This window comes from Typopeltis vanoorti, chromosome 19 (genome assembly GCF_054136105.1).
Source record: "Typopeltis vanoorti isolate ZY-2024b chromosome 19, IOZ_Tvanoo_1.0, whole genome shotgun sequence".
NCBI classification, from domain to species: domain Eukaryota; kingdom Metazoa; phylum Arthropoda; class Arachnida; order Uropygi; family Thelyphonidae; genus Typopeltis; species Typopeltis vanoorti.
This window is the reverse complement of record NC_143567.1, coordinates 30128611-30141574: the sequence shown is the minus strand read 5'-3', so window position 1 is coordinate 30141574 and position 12964 is coordinate 30128611. Positions and strand designations below refer to the sequence as shown.

Genomic DNA, 12964 nt, shown 5'->3' with positions numbered 1-12964 from the left:
CCATGTGGTTAAGCGGTAATGCAATAAAGGAGACTTAAAAGAAAAGTAATAAACTTGCTTATTACATATTGTAATCCTTAAGGAATAACACAGAAATGTTGTATGTAGTGTTTCTATGTCAAACACTTGTAGTAACATCAGCTATTTTGTCATTTGAGTTTCGTTTTGAATCTCAGTAATGGACATGTTTGCTAGTTGTTTTCAGAATAGCTTCGCTGGGTAACTGGAATGCAAGTGAAAAAAGAGTAAGCAAACAGGGAAGGAGAGCTGGAAAGGTCTAATAAACTGCTGAATTAAGTTCTCTAATCTTGGAAAATTTTTATATGCATCTTTAACTACTCTCTAAGGATACGTAACTATGAAATTAATAATTGAAGGATGGCATAATATATCAATCCTTTATATATATTAGAAGCACACGATATATGTTCCAATGAGCAATCTGGAATCTACAGTCAAGTTCCTTTTATTAGAAGTGCAGTTGGAAACTGCTCAATTAAATGTATTCCCATTGTCTGAGCAATTATTCTTCATGTCTACTTCAGAAAAATGAGAGAAATATGTGTTTAAGGAAACTTGCTTACTGAAAGAAGATATGCAGGTAAATTAGTTACGTGAGGCCTCTTAACCTTCATTATAGTATTCTAAGGAATTTGAGAGAGGACATTAATGAATGAACATAAACAATAAAGTAAGTGCTGCAAAGGAGAAGCTATTGTAGGAACAAGTAAAACTACAGAACTTTTAGCTGAATTCTATGTTCAGTTTGTGTTGCAAAGTATTTAATGCTATCTCTCAGTATTGAATGGAACTGAGAGTCAGAGTATGAAAGAATATTATTGAGCTCATTTATGTAATTCCTAGATGACCATTTAATTATTTGTGTGTGTATTAAAACAGTTGATATTTAGAATACTAGAAATTCATTTACTACTAATACTATAGAGATCGATGGCATCAGGGATTGATGGAATCAGAGCAGAAGTTTTCAAAAATGCTGGGTATAACACACATTTCAATCTCCTTGCCATAATGAATCAAGCTTTAAATACTGGAATACTTCAAATGGAAACAAGGCCTTATTGTCCCCTATACCCAAAAAGGGGCATTCTTAATAGAATGGATAACTACAGAGGTATTACTGGTTGCTATTAACCACAGTTAAAATCTACAATAGGATGATACTCAATAGAATAGAACCTTACTTAACACCACTTTTAAGAAAAAACAAGCTGGATTTCTAAAAAAAAAAATGATGTGCAATAGAACAGATACATTGCATCAGAAGAATCCTAGAAGGTTCACGTGATAAAAACTTGCCACTCATTTTAACCTTTATAGACTTCAAAAAAGCCTTTTACTCCATTAGAGAAGCAATGTTTAAAATACTCAGCTTCTGTGGTCTATCCTCAAAAATCATTCAAGCATTTTCAGCACCTTATAAATCGTTTCTTTTAGGCTTGCACAAGTGAACCAAGTACATTTTTGAAAATTATGGAGACAAGTACTGTGTTTGAGTAAAACTTGAGTTTAATTTAGAAATTAGAATGTAGAGTTTAGTTATATTAAACTAAACTTTTACTCAAACACGGTAGTTGTCTCCATAATTTTCAAAAATGTAGCACCTTATAAAGATTACAGTGCTACAGTAATCTTTAAAGCAGAAAAATCTGAATCCTTTCTGGTGACAACAGGAGTCCTGCAAGCTGATTTACTAGCCCCATATTTGTTCTTGGTATGCATGGACTACATCTTCTGGACCATCAACACAGAAGATCTTGGTTTTAACATTAGAACATCCACCCACACCATGCAAATAACTGATCTTAGCTTTGCTGACGATGTTGTACTTATTGATACAGAATCAACAAATGCACAGAAACATCTGTCTACTAGAGGTACAGGCTAAACTTATTGGTCTGCAGATCAACATTCAAAAGGCCAAAGTATTCTCAGTAGGTTATGAAAACTTTATACTTCATATCAAAAATAAACCCTTAGAAAGAGTAAAGGACTCTTAATATCTTGTACCGTGCATCAGCAATACAGAAAATGATATTAGAAAACATAAACAGCTGGCTCTAGTCTTCCATAACAAACTCTGCCCCATCTGGAAATCATCATTAATATCATTAAAGACAAAATTAAGACTATTCCATGCAGCCAGTAAATCCATCTTGTACGGTTCTCAAAGCTGGACAATAAGCACCAAAAAAAAACTACAGATCTAATTAACTCCTTTGGAACTACATGTCTCAGACTGATCCTTGGATACACTTGAATGGACTGTGTCACTAACTTTGCTAAATCTGGCTAAGCAAGAACCACTTGTCAGTATAATCAAAAAACTACAACTCAGATGGCTTGGACATAAATTCAGACATCCTGAAGTCTCGCCCTTCTTTTGGAATCTCTCGTCCTGTACAAACCAGAAGATGGCAATCACAGTAGAGGAAGACCATGCAGACATTTTTGGCAATACATATACGAAACCATCAATAGGCTAAACTGTAAAACTCCATCTGATATCTACCAGTTAACTCAAGATCAAGAGACTTGGAAGATCATAATTTGCAGTCTTAAAATTTTAATGTAAATCTGTTTTCCCTTTTCACATTATATCATATTGTGAATAAACTATGATTTATTCAAAATATGATATTAATGATGATTTATATACAAAATCATCATGTAGCTTCTTCAGTGTGAGGATGCAGCACCATGTCCTACCAGTCGTACCTGTCCCGAGGATAAGGCGACTAGCTCTGTGCCTCCCAGTATATTCTATGGCTGTAGATGCATGTGTTCACTAGGTGGTTTGCCTGCCTGCGGGAGGAGAAACCCCAGATAAACTGGGAGAAAAACCCTGCTGTCCACGCCCAAGACTGGTTAAATTGGCTATGACTGAGAAAGCTCCTTAAGCTCTTCACATCGGCCACGGAATCGAACCCACGATACTCCTTTCCCAGGCATATGGTTGCGAAGCACATAGCCACCAGGCTAACCTCGTGGACTTGCATTTAAACGTAGGCCAAAATCTTTACCTTATTCAGTTAGCAGATGCAGTAATTTGATTAATTTGTGTCTGTTTTCTACAGTTAGAATGGTTATCATCAGCATATCTAAGATTGTTGTATTTTATACTTTGATTCTAATTTCTATATTTTGTTTTTCAGTCTTTTTCATCACTGTCCCACTATAAATATTATGAGGGTTGTTTGAAAAGTTTGGTAAATTTCCAATAGATGGTGACACAATTCATTCATTCATACCAGTTTTGGCACGTATCATCTTTTTCATGACCCCTGGCAAAATTTTAGCCATGTGCAACGTGTAGCTCTTGTTTGGCAAACGTTTAAAATGACTGTGTTCACATTTTTCATAAAAATGGAGAAAAACAAGTTTCGTACAGTGATAAAACATTTTTATTTGAAGAAGTGAATGGCCGCGCAGAAGATCAAGGCTGAGTTCGATGCAGTTCATGGGGACTCTGTACCAGCATTAACATGTTCGCTGCCACGCTCCTCGGGTGTAGTTTGTTACCACATGCCAAGTGCTTTCACTTCTTCAAGGTCAGTACGAATAATCACGAAGCTGGCAGTAATCAACCTATGAGTATACTCATAGTTGGCAGTGAACGTGTTAAGGACTATTTATTTTTGGATTAATGAGTTTAAATGTGGTCGTAAGTCCATCAAAGATGAAGTGCGCTCTAGATGCCTGACTGAGGTCACAACGAAGGAAATGATTGACAAAATCCATGGTATCATTATGGAAGACCACCGAGTCAAAGTGCATGAGATTGCTGAAATTCTAGCCATCAAAAATGAATGGGTGTATAATATCCTGCACGAAAAATTGCACATGAAAAAGCTGTGTGCGCAATGGGTGCGCACACAGCTTTGACTGTCAATCAAAAACACATGTGAAAAGACATTTCAATGCAGTGTTTGGCAATGTTTAATCACAATTCGCAGGAATTTTTGCATCGATTCATAACTGTAGATGAAACTTGGATCACCATTACACACCTGAGTCCCAGCAGCAGTTAAAACAGTGGACCATGGGTGGTGAACGAGCACTGAAAAAAAGCGAAGACCGTTTTGTCAGCTGGGAGGGTGATGGCCACTGTTTTTTGGGATTCCCAAAGAATTATCATGATTGATTATTTGGAAAAGGGTAAGACAATAACAGGAGTCTATTATGCATCATTGTTGGACTGTTTAAAAGAAGAACTGAAGGAAAAAACCACCAAGATTTGCTCACAAAAAAGTGCTCCTTCATCAAGACAATGCACCATCCTACACATCGGCCATCACAAGGACAAAATTGCATGAATTGAAGTTCTAATTGGTTCCACATCCTCTGTATTCTCAGGACTTGGTCCCATGTGACTTCTTGTTCCCAAACTTAAAAATCTGTCTTGGTGGGAAAAAATTTGCTTTGAATAAGAATGTCATCAAGGCTGTCAATGACCGTTTTGCACAATTTAACAAATCCTACTTTTTTAGATGCGATGAAAAAATTGGAAACTTGCTGGACCAAATGTGTGGACCTCAATGGAGACTTATGTTGAGAAATAAAGGTGATTTTTCCAAAAAATGTGTTTAACTTTTTTTTTACCAAACATTTCAAACAACCGTTGAACGTTTATTTTTCACTTGGTAAGAATATAATAAATTTAGGTTAATCCTTTATCCAAGTGTGAGCAAACAAAGTTTGCGCCTGAAAGTATCTTCAGGACTGGGGTAAGGCGGTGCAACACCAGGGCGACTCCTTGCAAAGGCGGAGCTAGATACTGTCACTCCTATCTCAGTATCTCCCATAATGCAAAACACATCTCCTTGTGGATATGTCTAATGTTATGCATTAGGGAAAGGGCCACTTCCCAGACTAGTTTCGACCTTTATCGAGGTCTCTCCCACTGAAGAGACCTCGATAAAGGTCGAGGTCTCTTCAGTCCCAAAACCCCTTTGGGATACATATCTGGAAATTGATGATGGTGATTAAAAAAATTGTTCCCTTCAGTGTAAGTTGCTTTCCAAAAAATGCATTAATGATATGTATCCAACAGCTAAGATGATCCAAAAAAGTCTCTAGTAAAGGCAAACATCACAAACCTTCCCACCCTCCACACATGTATGGCATGTTAGCAAACATAAACAGTTTTGTACACGTGGTCTCCATTTGTGTTTTATAACTAAATTTAAACACTGCTATGAAATCAAACCACATTTTTTCAGACTGATCTGGCATTTAAAAGTGATCTTTCCTGATAAGTATGTTATTTTTGATCACAAAACTGATGTAATAAAAATAACTAACACTGGATTTATTGGCTGTAAAGATTTGATACTACTAGTTACCTATTAGTTTCGCCACTTAAACTAGTGGCTTCATCTGGGTTTGGATGAACATACAAATATAAATAAACAAGTTTTGATTATGAATCAACGCATTTCTAAAAAAATACTGAATTCATAGGAAACGTTACACAAGTACTGTAAAATTATGTCTCTTTTTTTTGTATATTACGCCATTACTTATTTTTTCTTCTTTTCTTGCTTTACTTTCCTTTCTCTATATATGTTATTTACTTGACTCGCTTTATTACTCTATTCTTACTCTTTTATTTCTATCTACTTGACTCTATCTCTTATGCTTTTCACTTTTTCTTAAGTTACTACAGGTTATCTAATATCTAATTCCTTGGGAACCTTGATCAGAAAATTTATTTAATGTTTCGACTGTGCCACCATGATCCCCCCCCTTTTGGCATTAAATATAATTAAGATCACCTGCAGTATCTCTAAAGTCGTGACTACTCTTATTTAACTTTGCACACAGGTTCGCATTTTTTTAGAAACACTGCATTGGAATAAGGATCAGTGAATACACATTCTTTAGCATAACAAACATATTTAATCTGAAAGCACTCCCCAATTCAACGTCACCAGATCAGTACTATCAACATAAGAAGCCTGAATGGCAGAGAAATGGAGCGAGCTGAGGAATTAGATAAGTACCAGATCGACATAATAGGGATGACTGAAACAAAAAAGACAAAAACTGGTGAGATCTTTCTGAACAATAAATACAAAATGTTATATTCAGGAAATGGCAATCAAGGAAAAGGAGTATCCATATTATTCAACACAAAATACGAGGCTAATCTTCTTGAGTGGCAGGCAGTCTCAAGTAGAGTGATGTGGGCAAATATCAGAATGGGGAATTCGACAATGAGACTTGTTTGTGCCTATAGTCCCACAGAAGATTCTACTAAGGTAGAAGTGGAGGAATTTTTCGATGCTTTAGAAAAAGCAACTGACACAAAGAAAAAGGAAAAGTTGGTCCTTGTTGGGGATCTAAATAGCAGAGTAGGAAATGATTGTCAGACATACAAAAATATTTTGGGAAAATTTGGAGAAAAGAGCAAAGCCAATAATGGCAAATACCTGTTGGATTACTGCCCAGGACATGAACTGGTTCTTACTAACACCATGTTCCAACATAAAAATGTGCACAAATTCACATGGAGAGAAGATGCAAGGAATAAGAAAAGTCTCATTGACTTTTCTTATTGAATGTACAGAGGATTTGAAATTGGAAGCGATCACTATTTAGTCTTGAGCAGGATAAAATTGAATTTCATATTGAAAAGAATAACATGTAAGAAAGTTTTAAAGCGAATAAAAGTTGAGCAGCTCTCAGATGTGAACTGTAGACTAAAATACACAAAGATTATTGAAGAAAAAATGAAAGAGTTTGAGAACAGGAACCAAACCTTGAAGAAAACCCTGATTGATTCAGCGAGAGAGGCATGTGGTGAGGTTGTCTGCAATGATAGAAAAATCAGAACTCCATGGCGGACACAGGAAGAAAGAGGCAGTGAAGGAAAAGAAGAAAGCATATCAAAAGTTCCTGTCAAATAAGTCAGCTTGTGCTCTTAGAGAATACAGAGACAAATGTAAGAAAGCTAAACACTGTGTAAAACTAGCTAAACAAAAGTCATGGGAGGACTTTGACAAGAACATAGAAAATAAATATCAAGAAGGTGGTAAGATATTCTGGAGGTTGTTGAAGAAGCTTAGAAATGGAGGAAAGAGTGCTGTAAAAGGAGTTAGTGACATGAAAATGGGAGAAAAAGATATCCTTAAAGTATGGAGTAATTACTTCGAAAAATCTAAATGAAACAAGCAGTGATAGCACAGTGGTAAAAAAACACTCAACAGGCATAAAGTCAGGAATACATATCCATACTTGAAGTAGAAAGAGCCATCAAAGGCTTGAAATGTGGAAAGGCAGCAGGAGTAGATGATATTCGACCAGAAATGCTGAAATATGGTGGTATAAAAGTCTTACAGTGGCTGCACTGCATAGCTCTGAAACCCTGGACAGAGGGAAGAAATCCCGATGATTGGAGTAGAGCTCTAATAATACCCATATATAAAAAGGGAAATAAAACTGAATGTGAGAATTACAGAGGTATTTCCCTACTGAGTGTTCCTGGCAAGATCTATGCAAGTATACTTGAGAAAAGGTTGAGAAGAATTGTGGAAGAAAAGCTTGGTGAAGAACAAGCTGCATTCAGGCCAAATAGAGGCTTTAGGATCAGATCTTCACTTTACGACAAAAAGTTGAGAAAGCATGGGAATATAACAAAGATCTGTATTTAAGTTTAGTCAATTTGGAAAAGGCATATGACAAGGTGCCAAGAGAGAGAGAGAAGCTATTCAATACGCTACAGTTATGTGGTGTCAATGGGGCATTATATCAAGCAATACTTAGTCTGTATTTGAGTTGTAAGTCGACAGTTAGAACTGAAGGAAGTACAGGAAGATGGTTTAATGTTAAATCTGGTGTGAGACAAGGATGTACATTATCCTCTCTGTTATTCATTATCTATATGGATCACCTTATGAATGAAAGTGCTATTAAACATGATATCAGAATTAGAGATGTTAATGTGAGCGCTTTGCTTTATGGGAACGATGCTATACTTCTAAATGAATCCACTACATGTTTGCAAGATTCCCTGACTAAATTGAATTACTGTTGTAATAGATATGGTATGAAGGTCAGCATTACAACGACAACAAAATTAGGTAGAATTGTTGAAAATGGTAACTGTGTTGTGAATGTGGAACAAGTAAAACATTTCAGCTACTTAGGCACGATTTTTACTGAAGATGGTAAATTAAATATGGAAATAGACAACAGAATTAACAAAGCTGGTATGGTAGGAAGTCAATTCAATAAATTCATATTGAATAAGAGAGAAATTAGTCGGAACACTAAATTAGCTGTATACATGACAGTGTTCAAACCAGTTTTAACTTATGGATCTGAAAGCTGGATCAGAAGTAAAACACTTGACCAAGGACTAGATACAGTAGATATGAGAGTCCTGAGAAAGATTATAGGCGTGAACAGATGGCATCAATGGCAACATCATATTAAAAAAGAGGATATTAGGAAAGAACTTGACATTGTTGGCATCCAGGAATGCATAAGCAGAGCTAATCTTAGGTGGTATGGTTACTTAAACAGAATGGACGAGGAAAGATTAGCAAAACAAGTGTTCTCTGCCAGGTTGGCAGGAAAACGACCCAGAGGAAGACCAAGATACAGGTGGATTGATAACTGTACAATGTGCCGTAGGCGATAGAAATGTAACATCTGATAATGTTGGAGTCTTGACAAGTAACAGACTGATTTGGAGGAAAATTGTAGATAGGAAGTTAGTAATGATGTAAATTTTTCATGTAGTACTATCATATCCTGTACATCCCTTGAGGGTACATGTCAGGAATTTGATGATGATGATGACATATTTATTAAACTGGGATACATTAATTTAGTTTCTTAAATGAATTGGCTCTTCAGAAAATTAAAAGCTAAGAATTATAGTTTCATGCAATATACAGACATTAAAATACACAGCAATACTATCATATACCAATCTATAATTTCATTCATTCTGCTGCTAAGAATTATAATATCATGCATTGCACATACATAATGAACATGCAGCAATACTATAATATAAGAATCTGTGTTGTCATCCTAGAACTAATATGTTGAAACAATAGACACATATTTCACTCAACAAGTTTCTGAAGGCTAAATTATGTCAACTATTCTTTGGCCTCTAGTCTGGGACAAATTATCACAATTTAACTTTGTGTCCTGCCAAATATATGTATACTTCAAGGTTGTCAATAGAAGAACAACAGTTCTTCTATTGACACATATAACTGAACTGGCTCTTTCATCTCTTATCTGGTTTCACCGACTTCTTTTCCGTCCTGGGCCTCAACATTCTTGCTGGCTTCCTTCCTTTAGCGCCATCACATCGTGAATCCATCGCTCTGTAAAAATCGATGCTAAGTTAAGAAAAAAATTCCTACTGTAATGAATTTTACAGTACAATAGAGACACGTGGATGCTGGCACAGCATCCACGTGATAGTTAGCAGAGAAATTAATTGCACTGCTAACTATCGTCAATATGTGAGCTATGTAACAATGACTGGCAAATATGAGCAATAGATGAACAGAAATGCACTTGTGAATAGAAATATGTTCATTAGAAGTAAATAAAGTACTAATAATTTGTTTTTTGCATTATGTGTGTGTGCGTGTGCCTGGGATAAAGTGAATTACATGTGATCCTATAATTTCTAGACATGTTCACATTTATAATGGGCATAATTTAAAAAAAAGAAAATGCTTGCTTATTAAAAGAATAAAAGTGATTTATTTGGAAAATATAAATAACTGACTAATAATAAACATCACCTGAATACATATTGTAGCTCAGTAAATGTGACCATAGCAGGAGGCCTTATCCAGTGAACTAATAATGTCAGTTAGATGGTTCTTCTAGGCATGGCTAAACAAGCAAATCATCTTGTGCTGATTGTTGTTGATTAATATCTGTATTTATTTCTGTTTTTAATTTATATTATATTTTACTTTGTTTTCTAAGGATTTTCTTTCATTCAGTAATGATTATGAATCAGTATACACTTTTCTTTACATAATAACATATACATAAATAATTTCCATATTTATGCAGACATTTTATTTTAAAAACTTGCAGTGATTACGTTTTGCAGGTTATAAATGAGGTGATCTTAAATATTTTATTGAAGATCACCAGATGCATTCCTTTTCTTATAATTCATAGGATTAAATAGATTTTTGCTCACTCTGCCTATTTCTATAGAAGACTGGAATAAAAACGTCTCTATATTAGTGACAAACACTCTGGGTCTTTTTCTTGCCATCCTTGCAGAGAACACTTGTTTTGCTAATTTTTCCTCTCCCATTCCGTTTAAGTGACCATTCCACCTGAGAATAGCTCTGCTAACACATTCCTAGATGCTGAAATGTCAAGTTCTTTCCTAATATTCTTGTTTTTAATACGATTTTGCCATTGATGCCATCTGTTCACACCCCTAATCTCATATCTGCAGTCTCTAGTCTTAGGTCAAGTGTTTTACTTCTAACAAAGTTCACAAATACAGCAAAATTAGTGTTTTGAGTAATTTCTCTCTTATTCCATATAAATTTATTCATTTGACTTTCTACCATATCAGCTTTGTTGATTCTGTTGTCTATTTCCATATTTAATTAAGTCTTCACTAAACATTGTTCCTACCTAAGTAGTTGAAATGTTTTACTTGTTTTATAGGTTCTCCATTCACAATGGAGTTGATATTTTTAATGTTTCTACTTATTTTCATTTTGTTTTTCTTGTTATTATTGATTTTCATACCAAATTTCTTACAACAATTATTCGATTTAGTGAGGGAATCTTACAGACTAGTACTAGATTTATTTAAAAATATAACATCATCTGCATAAAGTTAAGAGCTGAGATTAACATCTCCAATTTTGATATCAAATTTAATACTGCTTTCCTTCATTATCTGATCCATATAGAAAATGAATGAAGGGGATAATGTACATCCTCGATTGACAAGATTTAACATTAAACATCTTCCTCTACGTCAATTCTGACTGCTGACTTACAGCTCAAATATAGACTAAGTATTGCTTGATATAATGCCCCATTGACACTATATAATTGTAGCTTTTCTCTTGGCACCTTATCATATGCCTTTTGTAGGTCTACAAAACTTAAATACAGATCTTTGTTATATTCCCTGGATTTCTCAACTATTTGTTGCAGTCAAAATTTGATCTTGAGAGACTCTATTTGGTCTAAATCCAGCTTTTTTTCACCAGGCTTCCTTTCTACAATCTTTCTCAACTATTTCTCAAGTTATTTTATTCTATTCTGTTGTATTTCGCTCATCCATACGGTTGGTTGTGGTAGCTATATGCTACCATACTAGGGAAACGAGTATAAGCAAGGTGGTTTCCCCATTCCCTTCCTTGCTGTAGTATATTTTATGACTGTAGCCGTGTGTATTCACGAGACTAGGTTGCCTGTTTTGTGGGATGAAAAACCCGAGTTACTAGGAGGAAAAAAATCTCTACCTCTGTATGAGACTGGTTAACTCATCTTTAGTCGAAAGAGACCAGATAAAGGTTCCTCATGTCACTGACAGGATTGAACTCAGGTCTTTCTGACCAAAGGGCTTTGTCTATACTGACTGAGTTACGGAGGCTTAGTTTCTCAAGTATACTTGCATAAATCTTACCTGGACTACTCAGTAGGGAAATACTGCAAAGTCAAAATTGATCCTGACAGCCTGTATTTGGCCTGAATCCAGCTTGTTTTTCACCAGGCTTCCCTTCTACAATTCTTCTGAACCGTTTCTCAAGTATACTTTCATAAATCTTACCAGGAACACCCAGTAGGGACTTCTGTAATTTCACATTCAGTTTTATTTCCCTGTTTGTATATGGGTACTATTAGAGCTCTACTCCAATCATTTGCAATTCATCCCTCTGTCCAGGCCTCCTGAACTATGTAGTGCAGCCACTGCAAGAATTTTCTACGGCCATACTTGAGTATTTCTGGTCGAATGGCATTTACTCCTGTTGCCCTTCCACATTTCAGGCTTTTGATGGCTTTTTCTACCATACATCAAGGGATATCTTTTTCTCCAGTTTTCATGTTACCTTTATCATCTCTAATTCCTTTTACTGCACTCTTTCCTGCAGAATATTTTACCATCTTCTTGATATTTATTTTCTGTGTTCTTACCCGTTCCAGTCTTCCAATGACTTTTGTTTAGCTTGCTTACATTTGTCTCTGTATTCTCTAAGAGCACAAGCTGACTTATTTGCCAGGAACTTTTGAAATACTTTCTTGTTTTTCTTCACTGACTCTTTAACTTGTGTCCACCATGGACACAAGTTAAAGAGGGTTTTTCTACCCTCCGATTTTCTATCTTTGATTTTTGATTCTGATTCTTCTATCCTTGCAGACAACCTCACCATATGTCTCTCTGGCCAAATCAATCAATGTTTTCTTCAGATTCGGCTTGCCACCGAATCTCCAATTTGATCGCTGTTCTTAAACTTTCATTTTTTCTTGAATAATCTTTGTGTATTTTAGTCTGTAGCTTATATCTGAGAGCTGCTTGCTTTTATTTGCTTTAAAACTTTCTTACATGTGTTTCTTTTCAATATTATTGTTATTTTTATTATTATTATGCGACACCTCCAGGAAGTCCAAGGAATCATCATCTACACCAGTGTCATCTACCGCCCCCTCTACCACTAGTATTTTCACAGACAATGACAAACATCCATGCCCACAGCAGAATTTGAACCTGCAGCCTTTTAGCTGGACAGCAGATAGGCTAACCACTCGGTCAACCAGGCCGGCATAATAAGTAGTAAACTGGTCTCACACCAGTGTAGTACTCATTAGGAGCTTGAAATGGCCAGTAAAAAAAAAAAAAATATATATATATATATATATATATATATATATATATATATATATATATTGTCCATAATAAGAAAGGCTATAATAAAGA

The 12964-nt window shown here is 35.4% G+C and overlaps 1 protein-coding gene across 1 annotated transcript in view; it reads left to right on the top strand.

Annotated features, from left to right (window-relative positions):
• LOC150095959 (sentrin-specific protease 6-like) overlaps positions 1 to 12964 on the top strand; it is a 452901-nt gene that overhangs the window by 89976 nt on the left and 349961 nt on the right. The gene's annotated exons all lie outside the window — the stretch shown is intronic.